This window comes from Lottia gigantea, assembly GCF_000327385.1.
Source record: "Lottia gigantea unplaced genomic scaffold LOTGIsca_6, whole genome shotgun sequence".
Taxonomy (NCBI): Eukaryota; Metazoa; Mollusca; class Gastropoda; family Lottiidae; genus Lottia; species Lottia gigantea.
Genome location: NW_008710049.1, coordinates 4,299,395 through 4,311,268, shown reverse-complemented (window position 1 = coordinate 4,311,268; position 11,874 = coordinate 4,299,395).

The following is an 11,874-nucleotide window of genomic DNA, read 5'->3' as shown; positions in this document are numbered from 1 at the left end:
TTTTGAGTGAAATAACTTGTATTATTGTTAGAACTTTGATGTTTATATACTTGAAGTCAAAGCAAATGAAATCATTGCTTCCCAAAGACGCCTATAGACTAATTGTAATATCCATTGATAATTTTGCAATAGACCGCGTTTTTTGGATTGCTGTCCAAATTACGTCATAAGCGATATTCACCGAGTATAGAGAAATGTTATTATTCTTTATTTATAACTCATTGGAGGAAGAAATCTCATTATCATTTATCTAGAATTCCTAAGATCTTAGCAGAATCTCAAATCAATTATGATTTTTTTTTGTCTTATTAATTCTTTTCTGAAATTTGAAGTGAATTAAAAAATGTATATAAAAAATGAATAAGCAATGAGAGAGTGGATGCTCGGAAAACGCAAACTATAGCAAATTTAATATTGTGCAAAACAAAGCAATAACAAAATCTCGCTTTTCGTATAGCAAAGTTAAATGCATGTATTTTATGAATTTGAAAACATTCTCCTTAATGCAAACGAGTCTTGATATTTTTTCAATTTTTTGCCAAATCATTTAAATGAGCAATGAATTTTAGATTTTTTTACAATAAGCAATAATCTAAAGAATCTCAGCTTTTGATAATGTAAATCTTTATTTTAATGAGAAGGTGTGGGAGGATGTTTGGTCGTACAAGGGTTAACGGGAATGTATCAGCTCGGCTTGTATCAGAGGTAGTAATATCACAGGCAGAGTGTTAGCCAGGTAAAAAGTTAGTCAGTTGACACAGGTGTTTCAAGGTAAACAGAACAGTTAGTAGCCCTGTGTTATACTTTAAACTACCACACAAATTGTCCAGTGTGTATTTCACTAGCTACACTTGATCAACAAGACTGCCGTTAGTTCAATGTTAGAATCAAAGATTATCTTAGAAATATATGATATGCTGGAAATATACTAGTCTGAGTTAGACACAAATTCAATATTCCTTTTGTTAAATTTTGTTAGATCTCTCATACCATGAACGCATTGTTTTGATTTTCAAATAAACAATATTCATGAATTTGTGTATATTTTTTGTCAATAATTTTCACAGTGTGTGCATTCTGGATTCAAAATATATTTTACTATCGCTAACATATTGTCAAATGATTGAAATTTCTAATAACGCTTTGCAGTTTTTACAATTTTTGCCAAAACTAATATATTGTTTCAGGAATTTGTCATTTTACCTCATTTAAAGTCGCTAAATATAAAACAAAGCGTTTTAGTCTTATTCTTTATTGCTATGATATTAACGATCCGGTTACTGAAAGCCGAAAATAGATGATTTGTGTATGCCAAAAATACCAGAATTATGGCAAAATACCTCAAGTCTGGATATTAAGATTTAAATTGAAATGTTTTTATGCTTTAAGGAATTGTAGGTTCGATTTTTAGTTCAAATTGCAAGCTAATTAAACCTATAGATTTTTAAATTGCGCTTATTATTGTGCTAGCATTCCAAAGCTGTATATCATTGTAATATATGTATGTATAGTATAATGTTAATGTACATGTATATATTTAAGTTTAGTTGTTATTTAGAAAATGTCGAGGCTATCGTTTTATTTATGGTCTCAATATGCTGATAATATGAAAAAATATTGTTAAAGAATAAATTCCTATTTTAAAAATCATAATTTTGTGTTTTTCTCAGTTAAAAAAAACAGGTCGTACGTGTTTGGTTATATCCTATAACGTACCACCATCGAAGACCTTCCAGATGAAGTTGTTGATAAAGGTCCAAATACCAAGATGTGAGATTCTATTATGCAATATTGGGGTCGTTTACTAGTGCCTTCTATACTTGTGTATCTTCCCTGGAAGGGTATTATCAGCGTTGATGCATTTTGTTTAAAATTCTTTCTGGAAAACAAAAATGCCATTTGCAGAACTATCCGACCAAGACTGTACTTTCACCAGTACACTGGATCAACTATACATGGTAAATTTTATTCTATGTGCATAAAATTCATTTGATGGGAATAGAGTGGACCACCAATATCAAACCCGCTTATTCACACAAAATGTACTATTCTATCTTCACGTAGGTCTCTTTGGGATCTTTCGTGGTCATATTTTCCCAGGAAAATACCGGGATTGATCTTGAAAGGTGCAGAAATAAGGATCTAGGTGTGAAGCGAGGAAAATAAAAACGTAAACAAACGAAAGGGGAATATTTTGAAGTTCATTAGACACTCATTTGCTACAACTATCACGTCTATCAACAGTTTTTTATGGTTTCAGGCCAGCATTGATCTGGGTATGTTTTATCATGGATTAGTTGGTGTGAGACCACGTGTAAAACTTGTACTAATAGTTTATTTGTTCCCTGCACCTCTTCATTCATTTTTACCTGACATTAGATATAGCGTGAAATAAAATCACTGCGGTTCGGGACACGGGGCTGTTAGATCTTGGGTCTCGTTGATCTGTATAAGGAAGTATTATGAAGCTTTGGCAAAGGATTGTTGGTTTTTTGGTGTTTTTTTTTTTGCGTTGGTCACAGCACTCAATGTCCACGATTAATGCCGTAAAGGGGAAGAAAGCATTGTACCAACTTTAGATTAATGACGGAATGAGTTGGAGTAAGATTCTATCTCGTGCAGGATGACGCTTACACACTAGAACTGGGGTTCGGGTAGGTCGAAATAGCACTGGTACCTTCGTATTTTACAATACAGTTTGCCCCTTTCAGTAATGCAAGCTGGATGGGTTGACGTGAAAAATATACAGGTCGCCCTGATGGGATTACAACAGGCTGTTATATAAAATGTCCTTCTAAACCTTTCATAATCGAAAACTTGATTCTGGTTAAACTACTATTGAAAACTTCAGGGTACGACTCACGCACTTAAACTTTGCTGAGTTAATAGTTGTGTATTTCCGATTACCTAATGAGTTTGAAACTAGGCCCTGCTCACAGAAAACTGTCAGGAGTAGTCGGTCTCTAGTTGGTCATGTTATGATATCATATTCATATGGCCCTTGCATGACGTCAATGAACTACATCAGGCGCTGTACGGAGTCTATAAATAAATCTATTTTGAATGAATTGAAGTAGGAATGTAAGATTGAGGACCCTTCAGGTCGAAATAACAACTCAGTGTCCTTTTCACAGTTTACCCGACAAGTATCGTGTATAAAGGTGGCTCCGAAAGTTAAGAGACATTTTCTCTAGACCTCCACAATCGCTACATGTAGTTAGGTTCGTTTCATTTAGTCGTTACGTGTGTGGTCCCATCGCTTAGAACTTGCTTACAAAATGATACAATGTAACTAACGTGTTCTTACCAGTTAAGTTTGTTTTTATAAGAAACTCTGCTACCTGAGAAAAACCAAGTCCTCTTCGTCCATTGTATTTATTTAAGATTATTGACAATATGATGGGGATCAGGTTTCACCCCTATCCGTCACCCTTCTGCATGATATCTTTATTTTCTTTTCCAATTCACAGAAGTTTTTATAGCAAAACTGGTGACATTAAGCAAGTTTATGTTGACTAAACGACCAAGCATGCTGCTCGTCGAGTGAATTTCAAAATGTTTTTCATGAAAACAAAAATATACACTTGTAACTGAATACCTTTGACTTTTCTTATCTCTATGTGTGCATTTTTTAACCATTCGGTATAGTAGGCATAGTGGAACAACACTGTTGTCCAATCGAAATAAAAGTCAGATATCTAGAAGCTTTTGCATATGCATTTGAATTTGTAGTATATTATTTAAACCCAATAACCACGTTCTCAATATGTAAATGGCGAATCTCTCGTAAATTTGCTTTAAAAATTATACATGTTCTTTGAAAAGAAAGTTGAACTAACTGTTACAAAGGATTAATTATGTATTCATTCCCACGAATTATTTGGCCAAAATTATCAACGACCATCAATTACGCATTTGGAATTAATTTTTTAAAGAAATGCCTTTTAATTGTTGGGGAAAAGAAACAAATTAATTAAGTTACCAATTACGTTAACACTTTAATTGAAAACGTGGGGTGACAATATTGAACCCTGCCTGACACCAAAGTGTGAAATTTTCCGATCAAGGGGACATAACTGAGTAAATTAGCATATACTAGCTAATTCATTTGCTATTCTTTCTCAATTAGCACTCCATTCGTCTCTTCAAAAGCCTAGTTAAGTTTGTTTGGATTGGCCTATACCGATTAACGTTGGGAGAGGTAAAGACTTTCTTTCACTGCCATTATACAGACAAGTGCCCGGCAGCAATGTTTTCCCTTCTATTGTGGCCTACGTAACTATTTAACCCCTTTGTTATTGCTCAGTGATTAAGTGGGTGGTTTTAACCCTTCAAATCACCGTTAAATAACCACTTTAAATTATTATTAAGCCTCTTCAGATTTAATCGGGATTAAGTGGTCACATTTCAAGATCAAAAACTAATCGAGGCAATTTGTCGCCGGGTCGGTATTGCACCTCTACGGGATGTCATATTGAATTATTGATGAGGCGATAGCCAAGATGAACATTGTGGATAATTTCAGTGGCGATTGGTTTCAAACTTTGATGACATAATGATACGACTTGGCAAATGGCCTAAGTAATGATGCATGCTATGATAATTTTTAAAATTGAGTTAATGATCAGAAATTGCCTAATATCAATTTTTTGGAAAATGTGAAATCAAGTGTCTTGTAATACCTTCCAGTGAATTTTCAATTACAAATAAAAACTGCATCAGCAGTGTCATTTCTATATCAAGTTTTAAAAGAGTGGCCTGTTGCATTCTTCACAAAATAGCAAGAAAACTGAAATGAACATCATCAAAGTTCTTTCTAAAGATGAAAAAATCTTACATAAAAAAATATTGTATAGGTAAAAGACATAATTTAAAGGGCATTAAGGACACTTGAAGATTTTTTGAATGACACTAAGTTAACTCGGGTAAACAGAATGTATTTTACCTACTATATATACACACAATAATTACCCATCTTAATCTTAAAACACATACAGGTGGTATTCATTCACCAAATACCACGATTACTGGATTAAAAGATTTATCGCGCCAACAGGCACGTGCAATTTGGCGGAGTTTGGAATAAGGGCACTCTGGCCATGTAAACTGTACGGTAGGGTGTTAGGGGCGAGGTAAATGATGAAGTACACAAACTACGAGCGAATCAAAGTATCAAACGCGTCTAACTATGTGCAAAAGGAACTCGGTGTGAGATTTTCTCTCAGTTCTTGTCAATTTGGGCAAATTAAGAGTTAAAACAAAAACTGGTTGTAGTGTGAACTGTATCGAGTCGGCGTATTTGATCAGGTGGCTGGCTGAATGTTGCTGTCATCTAACTTTTAATACCGTCCTCGTCTATTTCTAAATACAGGTTCACACCCTGCATCATATGAGAAAAAATAAAACAGTAAACACATACAGATGGTCGACAACAGCTAGTACAAACTGCGGCCTGAGACTACATGTCGATATGTAGAGGGAGGTGTTACATTTTTCTAGATCCAGCAAGGGTTCATTTGCCTCTTTCATTTATTACCTTTCCGTTGTATTTGCAAGAAAAGCAGTCTAAGAAATCGTTAATGCTGTCCAAAAACTCAAAGTTTGACGTTAAATTGAATTTAACGATCTATTTAAAGGCAGAGTATATCCACTCACACTTTCTGAAATTTCTAGAACTCGATGACGGACAATCATGTAATATATTAATTATAAAATAGATCAGCCGTTATTAAACTGCTAGTCAGCATTAAATATCAGTTTAAAAAATTATATGTTCAAAACGCTGCATAGATATATTCATAATCAATGTTGTTGACATTCAGAAATTTAAAAAGAGCAATGTGTGAGGTTAAAGGAATTAAATCAGCTTTCAGTCATTGATGAAAGATTGTTTGAGCGTCTAGTTATTTCTCAAGTGTCCTCAATTTCCCCCCAATCAAGATCAAATTAGTGAATAATAGGGAAGAGAGGATAACATCCGTCCCTCTGTGATAATCAGTGTTCAATGTAATGATACACCGATCAATCTCAATCAAATTACTACCCGCAGACAAATATTGATGTTCAATGAACCCCGCCTCTCCCCTACCAACGTTAATTATTCCCCGCCTCTCCCCTACACTGAATATTTATTCCACCTTAGCCGTGTGATCAATGCCGACAAGGTAAATATTGATAAAGAATTAAAAGAAAGTAAGCAAATTATAATAACTCACTAATTTCACGGTTCATCACCTTTGGTTATTATGGAGACTTTGCAGCTTCTCTATAGGTAGTATAATTCGATGAATATAGCATTTATAATAAAATAACGAAAAAAGAACCTGAATACACATATTCATAAAACAGAATTTAGACTTGAGCGGAATGTTGTTGAGCGATTTTCATTTATTTTGGAATCCAGCTATAGCTGGTGGTGCCGACCAGGGAGAGGAGCCGCTTGGTTTACACGTTCGGATTCTTTTGTAATGATTTTTGATAATAATTGATGTTTTTGCTGCCGTCTGATTATAAGTTACAACGAATGGGATTATTTGGTTGTCATGCTGAATATTCAAACCATTTGGGTGGGCCCTATACTCTACCGAGATGGTCCATCCATAACTCTCGCTCTGCAATCTTCGATGTTTAGATTTCATATATGGAACAGATGCTACACTATCAAAATAGCAAGTCTTCAATAGAGTGGTTGGGAAATGTACGATATCGCAACGCATTCTGTGTTTCGCCAACATATTGAATATGTAGGCTAGGCCTAAACAACAAAAGTATTGCTCTTGATCCGACCAAATTTTGCTTATACCAATATGATCATCCCTTGGATAAGACCCGTTAAGTGCAGTGGCAGTTGCCCTATTGTCTGGGTTTGGTGGATTATCAGTTCATTGAGACGTGACATTAGGTCATGATGCCTGTTTGCATGGCATTGCATGTTTTGTCCCATTTCGATGTAGGCTATCAGTTCTTTTAATTATATACTTTTCTATATTTAATTTACGGCAATAATTCGTCATTCAACCTGAAGCATTTTCAATCATGCGAGAAATGACAATTTAAAAATATTTACATGTCCAATTCAACATTTTATTACAGATCCTTTTCAACTCGAGAGGTTACATGACCAACATTGTTCAGATACTTGAAGGTGTTTGATTGAAAATGAATTAAATGGTTGAAAAGAGTGAGTATAGTTGTAGTAACAATGCGTATGACATGTAAAATCCCTCTAATGCAACTTTATTGTCCCGTACGACTGTTTATAAATTGTTATTGCCCGTCGGTTGTCAACAATATTGCGTCATCACTTTTTGTGTGGCCGGTGTGCAATATGGGATTACAGCGCGTGATGTGACGTCACGAAATTGACAAACACAGGTGACGAACGCGAATTTGAAGAATTTGAAACAAATAAGACGAGTGTCACGTTATAATAGTTTTTCTAACGATTGAGTCTTTAAGAGAGAATTTTAGAAATGGCGTTTCGTTGATAATGTATTTAGTAAAATCACGCTCTAGGATTGCCAGAATGTCAGCTAGCGAGCTTGTACTCACTGAAACCGGAAATGGGAGTTCTGAATGTGATTTTCTTTCAGATATTTTTACAATCCTTTTTTCTACGTCTGAGTAGACTTTTAACTAGTTCTATGACACGCAGTACGATTCCAATCTGAATGTTTGGGGAGTTTTCTTTGAGCATCTACTAAAAAGCTTAGGCCATTTTTAGTAGTGATAAATGACGCCATCTATAGTCAAAGTAAGAAGGGTCCCTGGGATCAATAATAAGGGAACTAAGCCAAAACAAGCAAACAATAAGACTAGGCCTACATAAAACAAATATTCATTCAACATTCAATGTTGATATGAAAAGGTAGCCTACCCCCGACTGCGACCATAAACAACTCAAACCAGAAAAAAAACTAGTTCTCCCGGAAGCGCATAATTTGAGGAAGTGTCAAAGATATTAGTCAAATTTTAAAAAAAATTCCTTGAAGATACGGGGATTGACTTATTCGACCATAGCCGTACCATTGTCGGTGACATAACCCAATGGTCGCCCATGGTCGATAATCCTTCATGGAGTAGCAGACCGCATGCATATCTGCACAGTTTAACTTGCAAACTAAATGTCAAAGTTGAAACTGGTTTAAAACATGTATGAAACTACATGTAGACTATACCTAATCTCGTCGTACAAGATTTAATTTCTTTTTTTGCTGCTCAAAACAAATCAAGTAGGTGCGTCGCCGATTTCAATGATTTTATTCAGACGAACGACGAAAAAGCACACTTAACAGAAAACTGAAACAAAATGGCGGCGAAGCAGAAGTTACATCGTCTATGCTTGTAGGTCGAAATAACGTTGTCATGTGAACCCGACCCGCAGTAATACGAGTTTGGCTATCAGAATTATCACTATGATGTTTTTAAGAGGGTAACATAAACTTGAGAATATCTAAGTAGATTTTGTGAGGTGTTCTCCTGTCGTGAAGGTAAATTAAAATGGAGGACAGTATTCTGAACACTATGGTGATGATCACCAAGGAGATTAAAGGGAGATTATCAGAGTTAGAGAAGATAGACAAATAATAAGATAGGAAGCAAGGTTGACATAATTTAACTTGAGAATAAATTTACGCTCCAGCTTCTCGTCAATTGACCCAATTAAGATGCAGGTGACGAGTTTCAAGCCTCGGTGTTGGGTGATCTTCGTCCATATTTATGAAGACAATTTGACCTAGTTGATACCAATGTGAGAAAATATTCATCTCATGTCATCTCAGAGGCTATATACTGTTCATCACAATCAGAGACGAGGAAACATGGAGAACATCATTGTTGGTTGGTTTGCAGTTGACAATTTAACTTCCGCTTCCAGTTAGCTAATATCGCAGTTTAACTAGTTGCTGTATAATGAAAGTCAACGTCAGCTCCCAGCTAACTGATATCGCATATAAGGTTGTTGTTGATAGATGACAAATGAACGTGTTCTTCAAGGTAACTGATATTGCAGACTATTAGAACGAATATCATAATAAAATCATGGTTTATTATCGAAAAACATTCAACTGCCAGGCGAATTTAGGAAATGAAAACCTCTGAAAAGACAACCCAAAAACAAAACGTTAACGGAACGCATAATAAATACATTAGTGTGAGATGTCGTATTCAAAATATATCTTGAAAAATATATAGGAAAAGGGGAAGTAGAAGTTGTTTTGTATTGATCACAAGAAGTTAATGACTCTGGATTGTTGTACTTCCGTCCAAGGTTTCAGAGCGTTACTTTCAGATAGGTATTGAATGATTTAACATATTATGATACCCATGGCGTTCATTTAATTCGAACTTCAGTATATCTGTAGCCTTGACCGAAGGTCATAATGTAATTTCTTGTATTTTATATTACCAGACAATATTGACATAGTTCAGGTAAATAATAGTCTGTCATTCATTACCGTGATATGCTGCAGAGAGATAGCAGAACTTTCAGGTAATGCCGTTTGGTCCATACCGGAAATCATAACAGAATTCTAGAAAAATCTCCATAAGCTATGTCAGTATATATTATCTCCCAGGGTGGCTCATCGAGAGACCATAAAATTACAGTCTAAAATATAGTGTAGCTTTCTTTCAAGTCTTGTGATTAGAAAATATATTCTGAAATGAAAGAATGGCGAAGAGAAAAATTGAAATGCCTAATCAAATAAGTTTATGTAAGAAATTTAATATACAAAGAATAAAAGAGGAAATTAAAGAAAGAAACATAAAGAACACCCATTTTATTTCTTCGGGATCAAAAAGATTTTGACATCAATTTTATATAGTTTCGTTTCATGTAAGAATTCGGGAGAGAATATTAGTCTTACCCTGATTGTGTCAACAGTGTATGTTATTACATTTTGAGAGTACTTGAGACCAACCTGTCAATAACAATGCCTTTGTAAACCAGCTACTTTAATATTATAGTTTATTTGACTCGACAAAATTACTCCGCTTCGTTCATATATTATCCCTGGTTAGTTTGAATCTAGGACCGAAAAGTGTATCCATTATATAGGATTCGTTCCAGTTAATACTGTGGCTGATTCAGCTTTACGGACACTGCCAAGAGTTACACTCCAAACAATTGACTATATTCAAGCACAAAGTTGCCAAGAATTGTATGTTTTAGGTCTTGTCCGGAGCGATATTGTGCAATAACGCATGTACTTTAAATTATTATTACTTATTAAATTATCGTTTAAAAAAAACTTTGAAATCGGGGCGTAGTCTGTACAGGAACGATCTAACTACCAACTACTACGACTACCAACTAGTTTGCGATATCAGCATCCACTGGAAGCGAACGTTAACTTGTCACCTACCAACCAACCATGTCTCTCCAGGGGTGGACAGCTTTAGACTCTCGGACCAATGAGTTTCCTAGCATCTCGATCCCAATGTGAAACTTATCGTGAGAATGCTTTTCCAGCTTGTTCTTTTAACTGAAAAAAATATTCGTCCCCGGAAACGCGTCGGATGGCCGGAGTTCTCAGTATGCCCAAAAAATCGCCGCTTATTAATTACAGAAACACTGAGATAAAACACAATAACAAAAAATCTACCCACATAGCCATTATCATTCAGACTCTAAGACAAACATTCAAAAGCCAACAAAAGTTCGTCAAAGATTCAATGTCACCATGGTTGAAATGTACATTAACATCATTTCATTGATTCAAAGCGTTTATCTTGTCCAATCAGGAACATGATTACAACGTTGTATCCTTAACCCCAAAAGGACGAAAGAATATTTTTATACCTGCATTCTTGCAGTTTGAAAGAGTAATCTTAAAATATCACTATAACGAAATAATGCTTGTTTCCACAAATAAACATCCGTTTTGTGTAGTTCTATATAGCCTAGTTGTGACAGAAGAATTTCCAAAAGTGCTAATAGCTTCCTTCTTCCACATTGCCTTTTTCTTTATCCCCCACCCCCTCCACAATTTTTCTCCTTTATTTGGAGCCTCCAATGAAAGAGGAATAGGGTTTGAGCAAATTCTTAATTTTGACTTTACAATGACGTTAACAATTAAAATACATAATATAGTAGTATGACGTCACAAGCAGATATTTATGGTTGCTTAAAAGACGCTATAAAGAATTTCTCTGAGAATTTTACGGAATTTTCTGGATTTTAAGGTGAGTATTTTACACAAACAGAACAAATTTATCGTAAAACTATTTGTAGAACGATTGCATCGAAATGTATGGATCAGTTGAATCCTCTTTCTTTCTTTCCCGTTAGGAATTTTATATTTTGTAACATTGTAGTTAAGTAAAGTAACGATCGAAATGTATGGATCAGTTGAATCCTCTTTCTTTCTTTCCCGTTAGGAATTTTATATTTTGTAACATTGTAGTTAAGTAAAGTAACGAAAGCACAGGCACGGGAACGTAGTATGCCCCAGAAAAGAGGCTGGCTCGGGGTTGTTTTTTAAAACGCCCCTGGCGGTTAGTTTAAATAATAATATAGAACTATATTATTGTCCTGTTATTTGACGTTCCGGCTTACTGCCTTCTTCAGAAACACCCAAAATAGATCTCGATCACATCTTATTCCGTTATTTTACTAACTATTTAAAGTTTAGAATACTCAAACTGTTTGATGGTTGTCACGTCTGAAAAAGTCAGTAAGCCGAAACGTCAAATATCAGTACAATAATATAGTTTTAATTGGTTTCCCCTTTTTGGGAATTTGTGATATAATTTAATAATATAGAAGATAAGAAATGAAAATCCATAATCTTCCTAATCCAAAATATCAGAGAAGAATATTGTTGCCACTATGATAATTATGTTTTGATCACTAAATCGTTATGAATTTATGAA